This window comes from Sorex fumeus, unplaced genomic scaffold, assembly GCF_029834395.1.
Source record: "Sorex fumeus unplaced genomic scaffold, SorFum_2.1 ptg000155l, whole genome shotgun sequence".
Taxonomy (NCBI): Eukaryota; Metazoa; Chordata; class Mammalia; order Eulipotyphla; family Soricidae; genus Sorex; species Sorex fumeus.
This window is the reverse complement of record NW_026606212.1, coordinates 1416050-1422269: the sequence shown is the minus strand read 5'-3', so window position 1 is coordinate 1422269 and position 6220 is coordinate 1416050.

Genomic DNA, 6220 nt, shown 5'->3' with positions numbered 1-6220 from the left:
TTCTGAGTGCCTCCCTGCTGGTGGACCTGCATCTACACAGGCTTCCCATAGGAAGGAGATTGAAACAATCAAGTTTAGAAAAGTCTTGGCCCAAGAGCAAGTGCCAACTCAGTGAGCAGTGACCTGGCCTTGGGGGCTAGATTTGATGACTCACCTGCTAGGAGCAGGCTGCTCTCAAGATGATCTCACAATTCACACGCACACACATACAGACACACGTACATACACAAATACACATACTCACACACACACACACCATCTCTAGTACACACTCAAATTTACTCCCTCCGATAAACACGTTCACACCCGGGTGTGCACACTCTTCCACACACACAGCTTCTGCGCCATCACACTCAGGGAGTGATGAAGACTGATCACGGGCATCAGTGCTGGGGCTGCCAGGGCCAGTTCCTGCTGACCTGTACTAGCGGCTGTCTTCGTGAAGCATTCCGGGGAGTTCTCCAATGAGTTCTCACCCAGTTTCTGAATCTTTTCAGTGTCCTACACTTGGGGGTTTTACAACCACGATTTCTTGGTAAACAGCAAAACATGTTTGCTGTCTATGCGTTTCCTCAGTGAACCAAGTAATGAGTATGGGGGCAGTTGGGGAGGCTGCAGAATGTCTGGTTGCATCACAAAGAGAGGTCGGTGATGTCATCGAGCGCATCACAGCGCGGACAGGTCAGCGGTGGCCCTGGCAGCAGGGCTTGCTCTCTGTGCAGCCCCTCTGGGCTGCTGCTGCTCTCCCTGTTCCCAGAAGTTCTATTCATGTGGTGAACTCAAGGCCCTGGGGAGAGCAGGGAGCAGCCACTTGAAAGAATGTGCTGCTAAAAAGTTATTTTCCTTTTTTTTGTTTTAAAGTAGGAGTACTGCTATTTATTCGGCCACTGATTAGCTGATTGAATTGGGCATGAACGCCACCTTACTCTCTTTTTTCATTTTTTATCATTGTCTTTATTGAATCACCGTGAGAGCAGTTACAAAGCTTTCGGGTCTAAGTCTCAGTCATACAATGAAACACCTTCACCAGTGCCCATTCTCCACCACCATATCCCCAATATACCCCCATCCCACACCCTCCCTCTACCTGTGGGGCAGATGATTTCCACATTACTCTCTCTCTACTTTGATCACATTCAATATTTCGACACCAGACCCACCATTATTATTTGAGATTTTACCCCAACACTCAGATCTGCTGAAAAGGCAACAGTAGACAATTTGTGTTCTATTGCTGGTTTTGGATAACATATGTTGCATGGCTGCTGTAGTGGTCGCGTGATTTTGAAATTTCCAAAATTTAGCTCTTAAATCAGGGGATTTCTTCTAAAACCTGCTGGGTTCCGAGATTTGCTCCAGAGACTCTGGGATCATGGCCGATAAGCAGCTTGATCAGGAGCCAGAGAGGCCGGTCGTGGTTGATGACCTGGGGTCTCGTTGGGGTGGGGAGGACAGGCCAGGCTCCCCCTCCATCTCGCGAGGCACAACAAATTTCGTCACTGTGGGCCCAAGCCTGACTGTCCAGTGGCCTTTGGAGGATGATGGCCACCGAGCCGCCAAGAGGGAGCAGGCGGAATGGGAACACCCTTTCCTCCCTGGGGTGTTCTGGTGACAGTAATGTACTGTGGGGTCCGGCCGCACTTCTGCCAAATGCCACTGGGTATCAAGGTTTGTTGCTGAGTCTCTGGGATCATGGCCATTAAGCAGCTTGCTTAGGATCCAGAGAGGCTGTTCGTGGGCGATAACTTGGGGTCTCGTTGGGGTGGGGATGACAGGCCCGGCTCTCCCCCCATCACCCAATGCCCTGCGTGTCTCGTGACTGGGGGCCCCAACCTGACTGTCCAGTGGCCTCTGAAGCATGGCAGCCACAGGGCCGCTGGGGGGAACAGGCCAAAGCTCGAAACCTATTCCCACCTGGATTGGCCCAGCACTGGTAACCTACTGCACGGACCAGACGCATTTTTTCCAAAAGCCCCTGCGTTTCGAGATTTGTTCCTGAGTCTCTGAGATAATGGCCATTAAGCAGTTCAATCAGGAACCAGAGAGGCCATGCCTCCAATATTATAGCTGAGCTGGAGGTGTTTTGTGGGTGTGTTTTCCACATACCTAACTTTTGGCCATTTACTTTCTTGTTAAACTTTGCCCCAAGTTTTTGAAGTCTGGCCAAAGGCACAGCAGCAATTTTTTTTTATTAGTGAGACATCATGAGGTACAGTTGCAGACTTACAAATTTTTGTGCTTGGGTTTCAATTATAAAGTGATCAAATACCCATCTCTCCACCAGTGCCCATTTCCTACCACCACGGATCCCAGTATCCCTCCCACCCCCCATTCCCCTCCTCCCACCCTGCCACTGTAGCAGGGCATTCTCTTTTGTTCTCTCTCTCTTATTCAGTGCTGTGGTTTGCAAAAGAGACATTGGGTGCCAATCATGTTTGGTCTATAGTATATTTACAGCATGCTTCTCCCATCCTGGGAGGATCCTCCCAACACCGTTATTTGGTGTTCCCTTCTCTATCTGAGCTCCCTTTTCCTCTAGCATGTGTGGTTGGCCTCCAAGCCATGAGTCCGATTCCTGGTACTAATCTCAGCCACTCTTGGGTGTTAGTCTCCTTTTTTTTTACTTTATGTTCCACAGATGAATGCAATCTTTCTATGTCTATCCCTTTCTTTCTGAGTTATTTCCCTGTATATGATACTTTCCATGTCTTACCCCTTGTATGGAAATTTCATGACCGTTTTTTCTAACAGCTACACAGTACTCCATTGTGTAAATGTGCCAAAGTTTCTTTAACCAGTCATCTGTTCTCAGGCACTCAGGTTTTTTCCAGATTCTGGCTATTGTAAAGAGTGACACAGCAGCAATTTTGGGGTATCTGGAACTCTGAAGGCGCCATGAGGCTGCTGATGCACTCGCCTCACAGGTACAGATTGACCTGCTGGCTTCACCATACTCCTGTCCTTTTTTTTTTTAAATGCAGCAAAAAAAGATTATTGTAAGAAATTTGGAGATTGGATGTGAAGGGAGAGAAAGTGAAGAATATGGGCTCATGAGCAAACATGGGCTTCTCCAAAGTAGAAAAAAAGTGGGAAGAGAAATACTTGTTCAAGGGAGAACATGGGCTTCTCCAGAGTGAAAAAATCTGAAAGTGCCAGACTGAAAAAAACTGAAAGCTCAAAAGTGAAAAAATGTGAGTTTTTTTTATGGGAAAAAAAAATCCAAGCAATAATGAGTCTGTTATCAGCAGCATGCCTGAATCTGATGTTGAGTTATTTTGGAATTGCTGCTGCTTAAACCAATCTTTAATAGCATCAGGGCTGCAGACTTAATATAAAGGATGGTGTGTCCTTTGAGTGCAAGATGCCCAGGTCCATTCCTGGCATCATACGTTCTGTACCATCCGTCAGGAGTAACTTCAAAGACCAGAGATGGAAGTCACCTTGTACACCCCAGGTACCACCCTGTGTGATCCCAAATCCCTCCTTTCCCTCAACGTAAAATAATATGAATAGCACCAAGTACGATTGTGAGAATTGAGGAGGCATAGAACTAGTACTGCAGGTTGGGTGCTTGCCTTGCATGCATACAGCGTGGGTTCCCTACCCATTACTGCGTGTGGTCCCAGGAGCCCCTGAGGGTGATCGAGAGTGATCTCTGGCTAAGTTCTAGGCACAGCTAGGTGTACTCCTCCCAAAAAATAGTTTGAAGGTGAAATTGCAATGAATGTAAATAATTTTGTATATAAGAAAGTAGCAATGATGGTCACAGCGGTTATTGGATAATTTTTATTGATTTTGGTGAGCAAAAGTTATTGTAACATACAATTTTTTTTCAAAGGAAAAATACCTGGGAAAATTAAGTAAGATCATTATCTTACCTTTATCTTTTAGTTTTCATACACTGAAAATTATTTGTACAATTAAAAGACTAAAAATCACTTGATCGCTCGATCACTTGATACCCCGTTACTCATCGATTTACTCGAACGGGTGCAAGTAACGTTTCCATTCATCCCTGTTGTGTGCTAGCGTAGCCTAATGGCACGTGCTCGTTCTCTCGTTCTAGGAATATGCAGAGCCTCATACGGATCATTCAGGGTCTTTTCTGTTTTTCTGTTTTATTAGTGAAACACCATGAGTTACAGTTGTAGACTTACAAGTTGTTGTGGTTGGGTTTCAGTTATACAACTATTGAGTACCCATCCCACCACCAGTGCCCATTCTCCACCCCCACCAATCCCAGTATCCCTCCCATCCGCCATCCCCCATCCCACCCTGCCTCTGTGACAGGGCACTCCCTTTTGTTCTAGCTCTCCTTTTGTGTGCTGTGTCTTCAGAAGAGACATTGGTTGGCAGTCATGTTCGGTCCATAGACTACTTTCAGCAGGCATCTCCTATCCTGGGCAGATCTTCCCAGCATCCTTAATTTGGTGCTCCCTTCTCTATCTGAGTTGCCTTTACCCCTAGAGTGTGCAGCTGGCCTCTCAGCCATGGAGAGAACAACCTGGTATCTATCACAGCTGTTCTTGGGTGTTAATCTCTTATTTTGTTATTTTATGTTACCCAGATGAATGCAGTCTTTCTATGTATGTCCCTCTCTTTCTGACTCATTTCGCTTAGCCTAATATTTTCCATGTAGTACCACTTGTATGTAAATTTCATGACTTCATTTTTTCTAACTGCTAAGTACTACTCCATTGTGTAGATGTACCAAAGTTTCTTTATCTAGTCATCTATTCTCTGGCACTCAGGTTTTTTCCATATTCTAGCTATTGTAAACAGTGCTGCAATGAAGAAACAAGTGCAGATGTCACTTCAACTATACTTTTGAACCTTTCTGGGATATATTCCCAGGAGTGGTATTGATGGGTCAAATGGGAGCTCAATTTCTAATTTTTTAAGAGTCATCCATACTGTTTTCCAAAAGGGCTGAACCAGTTGGCATTCCCACCATCAGTGAAGGAGGGTCCCTTTCTCGCCACATCCACACCAACACAGGTTGCTTTTGTTCTTTTGAATGTGGGCCAGTCTCTGTGGTGTGAAATGATATCTCATTGTTGTTTTGAAATGCATCTCCCTGATGATTAATGATGTAGAGTATTTTCTCATGTGCCTTTTAGCCATTCGGATTTCTTCTTTGAGAAAGTCTGTGTTCATTTCGTTGCCCCACTTTTTGATGGGGTTGGATGTTTTCTTCTTGTGGAGTTCAACCAGATCTTTGTATATCCTTGATATCAACCCCTTGTCGGATGTGTATCTGGAGAACATCCTTTTCCACTCTGTAGATTGTCTTTGTATTTTGGTCACTGTTTCTTTTGTGGTGCAGAAGGTTCTTAGTTTAAGATAGTCCCATTTGTCTATCTCTGTTTTCACTTGATTGGCCAGTGGCGTGACATCTTTGAAAATACCATTAGCTTCAATGTCATGGAGGGTTTTGCCAACTTTGTCTTCAATGTACCTTATGGATTCCGGTCTGATGTTGAGGTCTTTAATCCATTTTGATCTTACTTTTGTACATGGTGTTAGACAGAGATCTAAGCCCAGTTTTTTTGCATGTAGTCATCCAGTTTTGCCAGCACCATTTGTTGAAAAGGCTTTCCTTACTCCACTTGGAATTTCTTGCCCCTTTATCAAAGAATAGATGATCATATGTTTGAGGGGAGATGTCAGTATATTCAACCCTGTTCCATAGGTCTCAGCTCTGCCTTTGTTCCTGTACCATGCTGTTTTAATTATTACTGCTTTGTAGTACAGTTTGAGGTTCGGGAGGTTAATTCCTCCCATTTTCTTTTCCCCAAGAACTGCTTTAGCTATTCGAGGGGGCTTATTGTTCCATATAAATTTCAGGAGTGTTTGCTCCATTTCTTTGAAGAATGTCATGGGTATCCTAATAGGAATCGCATTGAATTTGTACAGTGCTTTGGGAAGTATTGCCATTTTGACAATATTAATTCTCCCGATGCATGAACAGGGGATATTTTTCCATTTCCTCGCGTCCTCTTTTATTTCATGAAGCAGTGTTTTACAGTTTTCTTTGTACAGGTCCTTTACTTCCTTAGTTAAACTGATTGCTAGGTAGTTGATTTTATGGCCTACAATTGTGAATGGGATTGTTTTCTTCATGTCATTTTCTTCTCTCTTACTATTTGCGCATAGGAAAGCCATGGACTTTTGGTATTGATTTTATAGCCTGCAACTTTACTGTACAAGTCTATCGTTT